This window comes from Clupea harengus, chromosome 6 (assembly GCF_900700415.2).
Source record: "Clupea harengus chromosome 6, Ch_v2.0.2, whole genome shotgun sequence".
In the NCBI taxonomy this organism is placed as follows: Eukaryota; Metazoa; Chordata; class Actinopteri; order Clupeiformes; family Clupeidae; genus Clupea; species Clupea harengus.
Window position 1 is genome coordinate 18,664 of NC_045157.1, and position 16,852 is coordinate 35,515.

Here is a 16,852-nt window from a genome sequence, read left to right on the forward strand (position 1 = left end):
CCTTGCCTTGCAAACACCAACAACAGCAGAGTTGGCACTAAGAAAAGCAAACTAGCTTGCATACTGATTTATTTTAGTGAGTTCATGTTTCTTTCACATGACCATATAAGATGAAAATGAATTTGAGTATGTCATTAAGAATAGGTTACATACAAAACCTTAAACAAAACAGTTAAAAACTGAAGGATACATTATAATACAGACTTAATATATCCAACGTATCCATTTGACTTCAGTTACTGAGCCCCTGAGTGCCTGAAAATAACAACAAATAAAACAACAACAATAACACCTACCCTGAAGAACAGACAGATGGACAGGAGCATCCTCTCCATGTTTGGGTCCACCCTCTCTCAGGTACTGCTGACAGGTGTAGAGTCCAGCATCCTCATTGGTGACATCAGTAATGTGGAGAGAACAGTTAGAGACCAGACTCAGTCTCTTAGCTCTGTGTGTGGCTACATCAGGTCTGATCTTTCCATTGGCAAACAATTCTAGAGTTTGTCCAGATATACGAACAAGCCATGTAGTAGAAGAGCAGTTTGGATAACCCACATTACTGCAGGGAAGAGTGGCATCCCCACCCACACTGGAGAAGACAGTGGGAGTCTCTCCTTGGACACCTGAATGATAAATGAAATCACATCAGTCAAAGCTAATGCCAACACTAAGAAATATTGTGCACATCCTGTAGAGTGTCAAATGAGGGGTAAAAACAACTACTGACTTATTTTGTTCCAGAATATGTAAATTCAACATCACAAAGAGTCAGTGCGGTCCAGTGTTGGAAGTGGGGTATAACAACACCATGAAACATCATCATAGTATAAAACATCACACAGCATGGTGACACCAAGGATAACAAGATACCCATATTCTTCAGCAAACCCATTTTCAGCTACAGGATACTCCATTCAACTCTCTCATACAGGCCTACACATGTATAGTGCAGTTAAGCCTTGGTGTTGCACAATCTGTTCCAGTTAACCTGTGTGTGTGTGTGTGTGTGTGTCTGTGTGTGTGTGTGTGTGAGAGAGAGAGTGTGATTGTGTGTGTGAATGTGTGTGTGTGAATTAGTGTGAGTTTGTGTGTGTGTGTGAATGTGAATATGTAGGTTTGAATGTTTATTGATGTGTGTGACTGTATGTGTGTGTAAATGTGCATATGTGTGTTTAAGTGTGTGTGTTTGTGTGTGTGTGATTGTGTGTGTTTGTGAATGTTTGTGTGTGTGTGTGTGTGTGTGTGTGTTAATCTGTGTGTGTGAATGTGAATTTGTGTGTGTGTGTGTGAATGTGTGGGTGAGTGTGAGCGAGTAATGTGTGTGTTTGTGACGTCTGAGTGTGTGTGAATATGCATTTGTGTGAGTATGTGAGTGAGAGAGTGTGAATGTGTGTGTGTGTGTATGTGAGTGAGAGTGAGTGTCAAAAAAATATTTTGAGAAAATGAGGCAGAACACCATCACAATTAAGAACAAATATCTAATCTTTCCAAAAAAAATTGTTTCATGTTGGTAAATGCTGTAATTTTTTTGATACAGCATGCCAAAAATGGCACAAAATGGGTTTTCATCCATTTTCAAGCTTTAATATCTTCCAGCCCATTCATCACATAAGGACACTTTTTTAATACAACATACGAAGCATACATAGGAAGGTCTGTGTATAATATCCAGTCTCCAGCTTTAACATTGATCATTCCACAGGCATTCAAAGATGCTGCAACAAAGCGTAAAGTAAAATTTTCGCGCAAATTCAAGCACCCCGAATACTATGATATACCCAAGCCACACCCTTGGAAGTCCATAATATTCAAGTAATGGTATCATATATTAAGCCTAGAAAGTTTGAAGGAGCTAGCTTAAATACTTTTCTAGTAATAGCAATTTGAAAATGGCTCTTCAGAAAACGCTGCTAAAAAAGCGTCTCAAGTACAGGCACCCCCTCCCCCCTAAAACATCTTTTTGTGACAGAACTATTGGGAGTAGAGAGCTAATATTTTGGACTATACTTATTAAGAAGTGTATGAACAACCTTGAATTTTTTCAGCCAAATCTGAGACGGTCGAGTGGGAGCCATTGTCCCGTTTGGCGTGGAATGACCCGTATGTGTGTGTGGGTGTGAGCAGGGGCGGCTCGTCCATAAGGGCGATTGGGGCGACGCACTGCCTAGGGGAAAAGGAAAAAAAAAAGGAAAAAAACCCCTTATGTATAAACGCAATATCATTGTAAGTCGCGTAAATGACACGTAAATTTAAATGTAATAATTTTTTTTCTGTCGGATTCTACCACTAGACCGTCTGATCTGCCTCTGTATGTCATTGTCGAATCAGGTAACAGTCGTTCAGTCAGCCTAAAGTCGTGCTTCAAATGGCCCCACCCCTTCTGGGGCGATTTGGGGCGAAATGAAAATCGCCCCAGACCTCTCCCATTGACTCCCATGTTAAATCCATTTTTTTCACAAAACAGAGCTCTCAATGCATTCTCTATGGCTTCCGGGAGGGCTCGCCCCTCCTGGTCTTGTCATAAGTAGTGGACGTAAAAGCCTATACGAACGTCATACAGCTTCGACGGAGGCATATTCTGTCAAGATGGCTGCCCTGTCCAGTGCAATAACTCGATTCGCTCTTTGACAGAAACTCCTTTTTAGTCGGCTTACTAATGAAGATAAATTGACAACAAAACAATTAGGACTTCCTAGACCAAATGTATCCATTCAACAGGTTTCTACAAAGGGAGGGAAATCCTACATCCAAGAATTGGAACGAAAGAAAATCGCGTGGCTAATGCGGTCTGTATTTCATATACCACTGTCACTTTTCATAGGTTTTACAGTGTGTTTCACAGTTCGCTTCTTGCACTAACACTGAATAATTTTTTATGTGATGACTTATTTTGCTTTTGTAAGCCAATACTTTCAAGATCAGTCAATAAATATTGTTGTTTTTGACTTATGTTACCCCTTCTTTATGATGTTACTGGACATATCATGTGTCCTGTTAAGCTATGTTACATCATACAACATTTGAGACACGTGGATAATGAAAAAGTGGGATCATTTAATGTGGAGCCACATCATGTTTGCTTATGAAGGCTCCTGGATGCAACTTTCTTCCATAGCTTTCCACCTGTAACTTGCTACTCTAGCTATGTAGCAAGAGGGGACATATTACTGTTGTGTGCTGCCAATAGTGGACAAAAAGGTATTGCTGTATGAGTTAATCAGCTAACTTAATGTACTTACTGAATGGGTCGCCTTAATCATTATAAAAAAAATTGCCCCCCCTGAGAATTTTTTCAGGAGCCGCCACTGGGTGTGAGTATATGTGTGTCTGAGTGAGTGAGAATTAGAGTGTGAGTGTGTTTTATGGTAAGTTAAGCTTTAGGCAGCTGCACAGTATCACTCTATATAGATGGCAGTGGTGGTCATCAATTATAAACAAGAAAAAATGCCTCATAGAAAACAAGCCTACTTAAAACTAGTTGCTCCTGCCTGCTCATACTTTCAGGCATGCATCTTCATGAACAGCATTAGCTTAACAATAAATCCATGTCAAGTGTCCAAGTAATATGAAGACAGGCTAATACATGTAGTGCCCTTGTTACATTAGTTTACCTCTTTATACCACAATATCAGATGTAACATTAGCCAACAGAGCATGAGATCATATTGATCCATGCTATTTAAGTGGGTCATAAAATCATGCATTCATTGTAGTGTGAATCTTAATCCAGAGTATGTTGAGAGAGTAAGTGAATAATGCTGAATAGAGCAATTAAGCCTTGCACAATTTTAGCCAAATGGGATCTAATCAATGTTAAATTTAACTCTGTTCCAGTTAACTATACAATGCAATCTTTACTGTTTATCTTTCCTGTCTTGTTTTTTGTGTCAGTGCTTTTTGTATGATCTCACACAAACTGTCACAGACACAAACACAGACTTAACCACAAAACAACACATTGAAACTCACTTAGCCTAAGAAAGGTCCCCCTTCGTAAGTTCTGTAGCTGATTTCCTTCTGTAGCTTTATCTCATTGCTAAACCAACCCAAATGCTATGGCTACAGTGGCTTGTATTTCACATTCAAATCCATTGCAACTTTAGTGAACTAATAGTAGTGTTGGTATGAATGGCAGTGTTACAGCAGGTGTACCACTGGTAGTGCTGGTGGTTGTCAAGGTAACGCTAGTTCCCTGTAACTCACCCGTGTGGTCCTGACTCAGGCTGATCAGCATTATCAGAGCACAGGGGATGGACGCCATCTTCCTCTCCTGTCGACGCCTCTCCTCTTCTTCTCTGTCTTCGGTGTGTGTGTACAGAGCTGGACACTGAACGTGACTCTAGGCTCAGTGTCAGTCTTCCTTCAGTGTGTGTTTCCTGTAAATGCATCTATGTGATGTGTTTGTCTGTGTGTGTGTGACGCAGTTCTGCCCCTCCTGTAGTGTTTGTGGTGCTGAGAACTAATAGCGGAATAGACACATTTACACCAGCAAAACAGCAACACCCAAAACCACACATGCTACTGGTGGTAGTTCTGAAAGCACATCATCACTCTTGTAAAGACATCAGCATGTGGGTGGTGTGTTAGTGTGAGAAACCCTGAGAAAAAGACATGACACTGTCATATGGGTTCAGCAAAGCAAACACCTGGGTCTGCATAATCAATAAGAACTTGACTGTTTATCTGAAGACCACTTTATCAAATTATTGACAGACAATGATAAAGGACAAGACAATCACACTGATTCCTTTCTCATCTGAAGTGCGTGTCTGTGTATGTATGTGTGTGTGTCAGTGTGTGTCTGTGTGCCTGCATGGAAGTCTGTGTGTATGTGTGTGTGTGTGAGAGAGAGAGAAAGACTGTGTACGCGTGTGTGTGTGGTGTGTGCAAGGCCACAGCAGTTTGAAGAAGTAGCTTTAAGGCTGCAACGCCTGTACTGTGGCAGATTTTTTCATTTTTAAGTTTACAAGGGAACATGTAGATCTATGTTCAACGACAACCAACCAAGCAGGGTTTTCTTAGAACTCTACTAGTAATATTAGATGCTTGAGAATTTGATGCTGTGTGAAAAGAGAAGGACACATGAAAGAGTTCAGGTTAACTGTGCTTGACAATAAGCAAGACCGTGAATGCATGACATTATAAGAATTATTAGAATAAGACAACAAAGAATGATATAGTTCCTTTAGAAATGGCTTTATTCAGTTTAAATGGCTTTATTCAGTTTAAATGGCTTTAAAACAGTTTAAAGTAAAGCAGAACATTTAACCTATAAACACTGAAAAAACAAACGTGTGTATATGTATAGGGTAAACATATGCTGTTGATCTGCAAAAAGGATATGAAACTAGTGAGGGTGAAAAACTCAAAACTAACAATAGGAGCTACAAATAAGCATAGTAAAACTCACAAGAACTTAACAGACACATGTTGCTCGCTGTAATGGCTTTCTGATATGGTATGATATCTCCTAAATAATACTACACTGTTTGACAGATGTCTGGTATGTACTGTATGTTTTCTGTCATTTCTGACCATCTATAAGGAGCAAGCCTTATCAGTGACACTTTGGGTACATGAGACTGATGTGTGTGTGTGTTTGTGGAAGAAAAAGAGGCACACATTTCACACCCCCAGTCTAAAAGGGTCAGGCGTGCTAACCAGAGCAAGAGCTGTGAGAGAGCAGTCACACAACTACATGCAACCACAACCAACTGTAGAATAGGCATACAGTGTATGTCTGTATTTGTGTGTAAGTGTTTGAGTATGTGTGTGTGTGTTTGAGTATCTGTGTGAGTGTGTATGTGTATGTGTATCCAAATGACTGTTAATTCTGTATCTTGTTATTCTTCTGAACAGTAGCATACATAGCATTGGGATCCGCTGGTCTGCCAGCAGGTCTGCTGCTGTTCTGGTCTTCACCACCAGATAACTGCATGATGGTGCTGTAGGTCACGGTGTCCTCAGACTGCTTCTGTAAATAAACAAACAAACAAACAAACAAACAAAGGTGTCATCCCACACTGAGGAGCATAAACAAGCAGATGACCAAACATGATGACCAGTGACTCACTGCAGAAGGCCCAGCTTGGGTTGGGTTGAGGTGCTGAAAGGCTGCATAGTGCAGATCAGCTCCTTCCTCCTTCAGTATAGAAGAGAGACTCATTTTCATTAGTTTGGAGTAAAGATGAGAAAGTTCAGTTTGAAATAGTGAAGAATAGTAAACCTCAGTATTGTGTTCAGAGTATTCTTCTACTACCATGATTACAACTGAAAGTTATCCAGATGAGACTTCTGCATGAGTTCTTGGCCTCAGATGGACGTATATCATGAGAATATATCATTATCTTACATTAGCTGAGGAGTTTGTGTATATCATGAGAATATATCCTTATCTTACATTAGCTGAGGAGTTTGTGTATATCATGAGAATATATCATTATCTTACATTAGCTGAGGAGTTTGTGTATATCATGAGAATATATCATTATCTTACATTAGCTGAGGAGTTTGTGTATATCATGAGAATATATCATTATCTTACATTAGCTGAGGAGTTTGTGTATATCATGAGAATATATCCTTATCTTACATTAGCTGAGGAGTTTGTGTATATCATGAGAATATATCCTTATCTTACATTAGCTGAGGAGTTTGTGTATATCATGAGAATATATCATTATCTTACATTAGCTGAGGAGTTTGTGTATATCATGAGAATATATCCTTATCTTACATTAGCTGAGGAGTTTGTGTATATCATGAGAATATATCATTATCTTACATTAGCTGAGGAGTTTGTGTATATCATGAGAATATATCATTATCTTACAGTAGCTGAGGAGTTTGTGTATATCATGAGAATATATCATTATCTTACATTAGCTGAGGAGTTTGGTGGCATGACTATGGCACTGCTCCTGCTTTGAGTCTGTGAAAAACAATGTGTCAGATTATCTTCTATGAAAATTCATATAGAGTTTACTTCGCTCTACAATATGATATAATCTGACATAATTATGTCATGTGTAAAACCAGTGTCATATATAATAGCGACATATCTGTGAAAATAAATTGTACTCACTGATTTGTGTCTTGGCTCTCCTCTAGCATCTGAAATATGAACAAGATTAAATGATGAATTTGGAACTATAGAGTTCATAGTATTGTCTCCATAAAGGTGCTAGTTGTTAATAGTGTTGCCAGTGAAACACTCACTTGTCCTTCTCTTGCATATCACCACAATTATCATCAATGCAGCAGCCAACAGACTGACAGAGACAACAACTCCAGCGACCAGGAGAACATCTGGGGAAGGAAAGGATAGAATACATGGGAGGGATAGAGATTCAGAGAGAGAGGGAGAGAGAGTGATGGAGAGAAGGAAGGAAGGAGAGAGAGTGACGGGGGAGAAGGAGGGAGGGAGGGAGAGAGTGATGGGAAGGAGAGAGGGATGGGAAAAAAGAGGGAGGGAATGAGAAAATAATGGGGGAGAATTAGGGAGGGTAAAAGAGAGTGATGGAGGGAGAGAGAGAGTGCTTTAGTTATGTTCGTAATTTTGCGACCAGAAATACATTCAATCCCTAAAGGGGACTTTCACACTGAAATTGCATCATTGAAGAACTATAGTATAATTATGAGAGACTGAAGGGATCTGGTCTTCATGCTTTACCTAATGGGCCTGACATTTCACTACAGAGGTAGTGGAAACTGTAGGTTAAACACCTGAGTTAAACAATGTTCACATATAACTCATCACAATAATTAGATGTGTGTGTGTGTGTGTGTGTGTGTGTGTGTCTGTGTTTAGGTATGTGTTTAGTTATGTACGTACTTTGAATGTTTGAGACCAGAAATACATTCAATCCCTAAAGGGGACTTTCACACTGAGATTGCATCAAGCAGCTCAACAAGAGGTGCTACACTCGTCCGGAGCTCAGATTCCTGATTTACTGCTATCATGGCATGACATGTAAACAACTGAAGACACTTCCAAAAGTGTGTGTGGAATGAATGTGTATGTAAATACTGTGAACAGAGAAGTGTGTAGCACAGTAACAAATTAACACAAAGGTTTAATAAATTGTAGCACGATTATTTCAACTGAGGATATCATGGTCTTCCTGCTCTACCTGAGTCTGTCGGTGGAGGAGAGGACTTTGCTGCTGGATAAAAAAAGATATTATCTGTTAAACAATTTATTTAAACCTTCTGTCATACAAGCAAGTTATGTCAGCACAGAGACCTATTCTGTCAAGAGACGCCATGCCAGTTAGTGTCCACTAAGCTTGACTCTTCTTGTGTTAGTGTTAGCTCTAAGGTATTTAGGAAAGAACACAGCTCAATAAAATAATCACTTTTAAACCTGAATAGCATATTGCACAATTTGAACAACTGTAGCGTAATTATTAGGCTGAGGGGATCGTGGTCTTCATGCTGTACCTGATGGGCCTGAGGTTGAGGAAGCAGTGGTGAAAGTATTCATTCTGGGAGAGGATTTCAATACTGAGGTGGACGAGGTTGTGGGTTTAACAGCTGTGTGATTAAACAATGTACACATGTAACTCATCACAATAATTAGATTCACTCCTATTGATGAAACAGTGTGAATCTGAATAACTGCTGTAGGGTGTACTACACAACTCAATGCAAAATGCAAAGCAGTGGCATTCACTGCAAGACAGTTAGAAAACGACTAGACAATTACACAGAGAAGATCATGCATTCCCTTATTCCCATTCCCTATTCCCTTAAAATAGTTTCACATTCAGGACATGAACGTCATCAGGAATAGTGGGATTTAAAAACGGGATGTCTTTAGGATGATGAGCATAAGTAGCCTGGTATAAACAGACACAAATTCACTTCATCAACTGAGCCGGGAGCAGCAGTTATGCAGAGAACATTGGCTACTTAAGACAACTTTACAAATCAGGTTCAGTTCATCATGCAAATAGCATTCATTTAATATCAAACTCATCTTATTTTCTCAAACCTTTCACTCTGATGGTGTGGGAGACAGAAGTCTGAACCTGCCCTCCTGCAGTCAGCTGGCATGTCCGAGTATGAACAGGGTTTGGACCTCTGAGCTCCTCAGTCAGTGTGATGGAACAGGGAGGTGTGGTTCTGATCTGGAGATTGTTATTGTTCTTCAGCTCTTTCCCTGTCTCATCCACCCAGCTCAGACTAACTCCTTTATCTGCCACTGATCCTCCACAGTTATCAGGTGTGTGCAGGAGGCAGTGGAGAGTCCCATGACTGTTTGCCTCCATCTCAGTATTACTGGGGGAAGCAGAGACTACAGGAGAAAATGACATCATCACACTACATTAGATTTAGCATATAGACACCTACATTCAAACACAGCAATGTGAGTTTAAGTGTTTAATTAAAGGACGTTTTAACTTCTATAGATTATTAAGGAAATTATTTTTAAAATGTTCCATTGTTTATGAAATATTTACATTTATCGGAGACTTTTATCCAAAGCAACTTGCAGTGTAGTGCAGATATATAATTTCCCCTGATCAGTATGTGTGCTCCCTGGGTATCAAACGCATGGCATTGGTGCTCTTAGCTACCAGTCGAGCTACAGGAACTTTTATGGAGTTTTGTCTATAACTGGCGTCCTAATCCACTGAAAGCCAGCCTTGCCTTGCAAACACCAACAACAGCAGAGTTGGCACTAAAAAAAGCAAACTAGCTTGCATACTGATTAATTTCAGTGAGTTCCTCCTTCACATGACCATATAAGATGAAAATGAATTTGAGTATGTCATTAAGAAAAGGCTACATATAAAACCTTAATAACTGTATACCTCATAATAAAGACTTAATGTATCCAACAAATCCATTTTATTTCAGTTACTGAGCCCCTGAGTGCCTGAAAACAACAACAAATAAGACAACACCAACAACACCTACCCTGAAGAACAGACAGATAGACATTTGCATCCTCTCCATGTCTGTTTCCATCCTGCAGGTACTGCTGACAGATGTAGAGTCCAGCATCCTCAGTGGTGACATCAGTAATGTGGAGAGAACAGTCAGAGTCCAGACTCAGTATCTTAGCTCTGTGTTTGGCCTCAGCAGGTTTGATCTTTCCATGGGCGACCAATTCTGCAGTAGTTCCAGAGCTGCTACTAAGCCATGTAGTAGAAGAGCAGTCTGGATGAAGCACATCACTGCAGGGAAGAGTGGCATCCCCACCCACACTGGAGAAGACAGTGGGAGTTTCTCCTTGGACGCCTGAATGAGAAATGAAATCACATCAGTCAAAGCTAATGCTAAGCTAATGGTAACACTAAGATATATTGTGCACATTCTGTAGAGTGTCAAATGGGGTGTAAAAACAACTACTGACTTATTTTGTTCCAGAATATATAAATTCAACATCACAAAGAGTCAGTGAGGTCCAGTGTTGAAAGTGGGGTATAACAACACCATGAAACATCACCATAGTATAAAACCTCACACAGCATGGTAACACTAAGGATAACAAGATACCCATATTCGTCAGCAAACCCATTTTCAGAACAGCTACAAGAAACTCCATTCAACTCTCTCATACAGGCCAGAGTAAAACATCACACAGCATGGGCTCAAAAACAACATACCAGTTAAGTGGGTGTCATGGACCCCAGTGACTTTGTGTGAGTGTTTGTGATTGTGAACATGTGTGATTGAGTGTGTGTGAATGTTTGTTGGTGTGTGTGAATGTGTGAATTTGTGTGAGTGTGTTAATGTGAATATGTGAGTTTGAGTTTGAGTGTGTGTAAATGTGTGAATGTGAATTGGTGTGCTTGAGTGTGTGTGAATATTTGTTGGTGTTTGTGAATGTTTGTGTAAGTGTGTGTGTGAAGGTGTGTGGGTGTGTGTAAATATTTGTTGGTGTTTGTGAATGCGTGTGTTTGTGAATGTTTGTGTAAGTGTGTGTGTGAAGGTGTGTGGGTGTGTGTAATGTGTGTGTTTGTCAGTGCCGCTGCTAGCCATTTTGGTGCCCTAAGCATAACTCCTTTATGATGCCCCCCCCCCCTGCCAGTTTAACATGTTATTAAAACGAAAAAATTAGAATCTACTTTGTAAACACAGTACACAGAACAGCCAAAACATACATACAGACAAGTATTGGGATGTGCAAAATCTTCGTAGAAATTAAATAGTCATCCATAAATACAAACGTAAAAGCAGAAGTATACAAGTAAGCAATCTTCTTCAATAAAGCAAAGATTTAGTTTACAATTTTACTTTACTTTGTAAACACACTATGCAGAACAGCTAAAACACCTCTTGTCACTACAGATCCATAACTTTGCAGCTAAAGTTGTGATTCCTGGTTGCTATGGTTATCAAGGTACTATGCTAGCTAGCTAGCTAGCTAGCTAAGGAAACTTTTAATAACCTTAAACGATTTAAATGGAAGATTCCCGTTTGCAGAAAATGATAGCTAGTTATCTAGCTAATGTTATAGTCTCCTCGATTTAACTTCTACAATTATAATGGGTGCCTGTGACACTTCTTATGAATGAGTTTATATTTATTCAGACATATTAACACCAGTTCATCATGTGTAAAGAATGCTGATATGAAATATGAAAACAACCAGTAGTCAATGTGCAAGCTTCCAATTTAATCGTGATTTAAGATACTCTATTTGAGTTGGGGCAGTCTGTCCTTTAGTCGAGGCATGATGATCTCTCGCTACAAGTTTCACCTGTTCGTGTTGGAGTAACAAATGCTTGTGGAGTCAAGTGCAGTTGAGAGGTGCTTGTCTCCAGGGCACAGATAACACTCAACTTTTTTCTCTTTTCACGGATACAAATAAAAAAGGCTGTGATTGGAATACGGGACTGGAGCTGTCCCTGACGGGACAAATCATATATCATCAATACCTGAAAGTGATGCACGGGCATCATCTCGCAGTTTCTTTCTCTTTCTTTTTTGTGCCCCTGACTCCTGTTGTCTTTTTGAGGCCATTTTCGAAAGGTTAGCCTACTGTCAAAGTTCGTCAGGCCACTGAGATAGGAAAGGGCACCCACGGTGAGCTTGGGAAGTTGAGTGTGTATTTTTATTTATTTTAGGAGGGGGGCATCATCGTAATTTTTTTTGAGCAATTCAATATATCTCTTGTTCTGCCTGTTTTGTGATATACATGCCTAAAAGGTGCCTAATATTTCTATACTGAAATAATATCGGCATTATAATTATTATAACTATGATGATTTTTCAGTTGCCTATTTTTTGGTGCCCCCACAGGACTTGGTGCCCTACGCACAGCGCGTAGTTTGCGTTATGGGAGCGGCGGCACTGGTGTTTGTGAAGGTCTGAGTGTGTGTATGTGAATATGTGTGTTTGAGTGTGTGTGAATGTGTGTTGGTATGTGTGAATGTTTGAGTTTGTGTGAGTGTGTGTGTGAAGGTGTGTAGAGTGTGTGTTTGTGAATTTGTGTGAGTGTCAGAGTGTCAGTGTGTCAGAGTGTCAGTGTGTGTCTGAGAGTGTTTTTCAGAGAGTGTGTGTGTTACTATGTGTGTGAGTTTGTGAGTTTTTGTGAGTGTGTGTGTGAGATAGAGAAAGAGTGAATGTGAGTGTGTGTGAAGGCGTGTGTATGAATGTACAGTATGTGTATGAATTTGTGTGAGTGTGTGTGTTTGAGTGTGTAAATGTGTGTGTGTGCGCGTGTGTAAATGTATGTGTGTGAGTGTGTGGTAGTTTCTGTGAATGTGTGTGCGTGTGTGAATGTATGTGTGTGAGTGTGTGTGTGTATATGTGTTTGTTTGTATGTGAATGTGTGTGAGTGTGTGTGAATATCTGTGATTGAGTGTGTGTGAATGAGTGTTGGTGTGTGTGAACGTGTGTGTAATGTGTGTGTTTGTGAATGTATGTGTAAGTGTGTGTGAATGTGGGTGTGAGAGTGTTTGTGAATGTGTGTGTGTGTGAGTGAGTGTCAGTATATGTCTGAGAGGGTGTGTGAGTTTGTGTGAGTGTGAATGTATTTGAATTTCTGTGTGAATGTAAATGTGTGTGAACATGTGTGAATAAAGTCAAAGTCAAAGTCAAAGTGTTTATTGTCGCATGCACCAAATTTCTTCAGCGCAGCGAAATTCTTATGACTTGGCAGCCAACATCTACGCAGTAGACGGCATACAACAGGTAACACAAATAACATATACCAAAATAACATATACCAGAAATAACATATAACATATAACATATAACATATAACAAGTAACAACAGTTTAAAATACAAGAAGGGCAGTTTCCAGGGTGGGGAATATTAAATTAAATAAGATAAAAAATGTGGGTTTATATATATATGTAGCAAGTGTATTTGTATGGGTGTGAAGTACAAGGTGATGGCGACTGTTCAGTGTTGCTGATTCAGCAGCCTAACAGCCTGGGGGTAAAAACTGTTTGTGAGTCTGGTAGTCCGTGCTCGGATGCTCCGGTAGCGTCTACCAGACGGCAGCAGTGTGAATAGACCATAGCCTGGGTGGCTGTGGTCCTTGACAATGTTCCGTGCTTTTCTCAGGCATCTACTGTTGTAGATGCCCTGCACGGAAGGGAGATGGCCGCCGATGATACGCTCCGCTGTCTTCACCACCCTCTGCAGGGCCTTGCGATCGGCAGCGGAGCAGCTACCATACCAGGCAGTGATGCAGCCTGAGAGGATGCTCTCAATGGTGCATCTATAAAAGTTTTTCAGTGTTTTAGAAGACATGCCAAACTTCTTGAGTCTCCTCAAGAAGTAAAGCCGCTTCTGTGCAGTTTTGACCGCCGAGTCCGCTTGCATGGACCAGGTGAGGTCATCCTTGATGTACACACCGAGGAATTTGAAGTTGGAGACTCTCTCCACTGCAGCTCCCTCGATGTGTATGGTGTTGTGACCCCCCCTCTGTAGCTTCCTGAAATCCACAATCATCTCCTTGGTTTTGCAGATGTTTAGAGACAGGTTGTTGTCTTGGCACCATGCTGCCAAGCCCCTTACCTCATCTCTATAGGCGGTCTCATCGTTGTTATAGATGAGACCCAGGATGGTAGTGTCGTCTGCAAACTTCAGGATGATGTTGGAACTGTGTGTTGCCACACAGTCCTGTGTGTACAGGGAGTACAGGAGGGGACTGAGTACGCAGCCCTGGGGGGCCCCGGTACTCAGGGTCAGTGAGGAGGAGGTGTGCTTGCCCATTCTCACCACCTGGGGTCTGCTCGTCAGGAAGTCCAGGATCCAGTTGCACAGGGGTGTTTTAAGACCCAGGCTCCTGAGCTTCGGGACGAGCTTGGCAGGCACAATGGTGTTGAATGCTGAGCGGTAATCCACAAACAGCATTCTCACATATGTGTTGCCCTTTTCCAGGTGGGAGAGAGTGGTGTGTGTTGCAAGGGCGATGGCATCATCTGTTGATCTGTTTGTGCGGTACGCAAACTGAAAGGGGTCCAGGGTGTTTGGAAGGGTGGAGCAGATGTGGGTTCTGACCACCCGCTCGAAGCACTTCATAATGGTGGAGGTCAGTGCTACGGGGCGGTAGTCATTTAGGCAGGTGATGGATGATTTCTTTGGTATGGGGATGATGGTTGCCTGCTTGAAGCAGGTGGGGACTTCAGACAGATGTAGTGAGAGGTTGAATATGGAGGTGAATACCTCCGCTAGCTGGTCGGCGCACCCCCTAAGGACGCGGCCAGGAACTCCATCGGGCCCGGATGACTTCCGAGGGTTCACCCTTTGGAGCTCTCGCCTCACGTCAGCCACATTCAGGGACAGAGTGTAGTCGTCTCGGTCCTCGGCCAGTTTTGCGGAAGGAAGGGGGTTGGTTGCCTCAAACCTTGCGTAAAAGGTGTTGAGGTCGTCAGGTAGAGAGGCGGCAGGCTGATCATCACTGCTATTTCTCCCTTTATAGCCAGTGATGTTCCGCAGGCCACCCCATATGCGTCGGGGGTCGGAGCTGAGGTAGGTGGACTCCAGCTTGTCTCTGTATTCTCTCTTTCCATCTCTGATGGCCGTCCGTAGGTCACATCTGGACTTCCCCAAAGCCTCCGGATCACCAGAGTTGTAGGCAGAGGACCGTGCTCTGAGTTTGGCACGGACATTACCATTTACCCAGGGCTTTTGGTTTGGGAAAGTCCTAACACTGACCCAGGGGACGACATCATCGATACATTTGGAGATGTATGAAGAGACAGAGTCTGTGTATTCACTGATGTCCCCATCAGCTGCATCACAAAACATCTGCCAGTCTGTTGTATCAAAGCAGTCCTGTAGAGTGCTAATGGATTCAGCACTCCAGCGTTGAACTGCCCGAAAAACTGGTTTTTCCTGTTTTAGGCGTTGCCTGTAGGTAGGGATTAGCATGATGGAGGTGTGATCCGACTTTCCAAAAGCCGGGCGGGGGAGGGGTTTGTAACTGTTCCGTATTTGCGTGTAGCAGTGGTCAAGAATCTGCTCGCCCCGGGTAGGAAAGTTTATATGTTGATGGTACTTCGGTAGTACTTTCCTCATGTTAGCCCTATTGAAGTCTCCAACAACAATAGAAACTGCCTCAGGGTGAGCATCCTCAAGTCCATTTATAACTCCGTATAATTCCTCTAACGCGCACGTTTTGTCCGCCTGCGGTGGAATGTAAACTGTTGTTTATGAGTGTGACAGAGTGTGTGAATGTGTGTGAGTGTGTGAATGTGTGTGACGGGGTGTAATGTGTGTGTTTCTGAGTGTCTGTGTATGTGAATCTGTGTGAGTGAGTTTGAGCGTGTGTGAATTTGTGTAAGTGTGTATGAATGTGTGTGTGTGTGAGTCTGTGTAAATGTATGTGATTGAGTGTGAATATGCGTAAATGTGAGTTTTAAATGTGTGTGAGTGTGTGTGTGAATGTGTGTATATGTGTGTGTTTGGTGTGAGTATGTGTGTGTCTGAGTGAGTGAGAATTTGAGTGTGAGTTTGTGTGTGAGTGTGTTTTATGGTAAGTTAAGCTTAAGACAGCTGCACAGTATCACTCTATATAGATGGCAGTGGTGGTCCCCAATTATAAAGAAGAATAAATGCCTCATAGAAAACAAGCCTACTTAAAACTCTTTGCTCCTGCCTGCTCATACTTTCAGGCAGCATCTTGATAAACAGCATTAGCTTAACAATAAATCCATGTCAAGTGTCCCAGTAATATGAAGACAGGCTAATACTTCATGTAGTGCCCTTGTTACATTAGTTTACCTCTTTATACCACAATATCATATGTAACATATTAGCCAACAGAGCATAAGATCATATTGATGCATGCAATTTAAGTGGGTCATAAAATCATGAATTCATTGTAGTGTGAATCTTAATCCAGAGTATGTTGAGAGAGTAAGTGAATAATGCTGAATAGAGCAATTAAGCCTTGCACAATTTTAGCCAAATGGGATCTAATCGATGTTAAATTTAACTCTGTTCCAGTTAACTATACACTGCAATCTTTACTGTTTATCTTTCCTGTCTTGTTTTTTGTGTCAGTGCTTTTTGTATGATCTCACACAAACTGTCACAGACACAAACACAGACTTAACCACACAACAACACATTGAAATTCACTTAGCCTAAGAAAGGTCCCCCTTCATGTTAGTTCTGTAGCTGATTTCCTTCTGTAGCTTTATCTCATTGCTAAACCAACCCAAATGCTACGGCTACGGTGGTTTGTATTTCACATTCAAATCCATTGCAACTTTAGTGAACTAATAGTAGTGTTGGTATGAATGGCAGTGTTACAGCAGGTGTACCACTGGTAGTGCTGGTGGTTGTCAAGGTAACGTTAGTTCCCCGTAACTCACCCATGTGGTCCTGACTCAGGCAGATCAGCAACACTATCAGAGCACAGGGGATGTATGCCAT

At 41.3% G+C, this 16,852-nt stretch overlaps 1 long non-coding RNA gene across 1 annotated transcript; it reads right to left on the reverse strand.

The window, feature by feature from the left end:
* Positions 1 to 5,796: 5,796 nt before the first annotated feature.
* On the reverse strand, positions 5,797 to 7,971 carry LOC116220732. The gene is made up of 4 exons (XR_004163824.2): positions 7,219 to 7,971; positions 7,085 to 7,113; positions 6,881 to 6,931; positions 5,797 to 5,974 (listed from the first exon to the last, which is right to left on the reverse strand). It is a non-coding gene; the product is annotated as an uncharacterized LOC116220732 (long non-coding RNA).
* Positions 7,972 to 16,852: the final 8,881 nt, after the last annotated feature.